General features: G+C 32.5%; 1 protein-coding gene across 1 annotated transcript in view; it reads right to left on the bottom strand.

Annotated features, from left to right (window-relative positions):
* The window catches only part of got2a (glutamic-oxaloacetic transaminase 2a, mitochondrial), a 10435-nt gene that overhangs the window by 4101 nt on the left and 5934 nt on the right, over positions 1–400 (bottom strand). The window lies entirely within an intron of this gene.

Below are 400 nucleotides of genomic sequence, written 5' to 3'. Positions count from 1 at the left end.
ATACATATATATATATATATATGAAGAGTTAATTTGCAAAAACCGATAAACGCCACTTTAAAAAAAAAAAAAGAGCTGATTGCCGTGCATTATTCTCCACATATAGCGCAATCTGAACCCTAAACACGTTTTGTCAAAAAAGCTGGTATTGTCCACTTTCAAGGCATCGCGAATACAGCCCGACCGATATGGGTTTTTTGGGGCCGATACCGATATATAGGTCGATATTCTTTGTGTATATTATAGTACTGCTTTTGCCAAAAAACGACTGTTGGAGTTACCTGCTTTTGCTATGAAACAAACTTTTAATATGTAAAAAAACATACTTTAATTTTGTAAATTACCTGTATTTGTTTAAGTTATTATTACTTAATCAAAACAACCCAACTGCAGTTTGATT

The sequence above is a fragment of the Sinocyclocheilus anshuiensis genome, unplaced genomic scaffold (assembly GCF_001515605.1).
Source record: "Sinocyclocheilus anshuiensis isolate Anshui unplaced genomic scaffold, SAMN03320099.WGS_v1.1 scaffold286, whole genome shotgun sequence".
Classification (NCBI taxonomy): domain Eukaryota; kingdom Metazoa; phylum Chordata; class Actinopteri; order Cypriniformes; family Cyprinidae; genus Sinocyclocheilus; species Sinocyclocheilus anshuiensis.
Note: the sequence above shows the minus strand (reverse complement) of the source record. Positions and strands in the feature narration are given on the sequence as shown.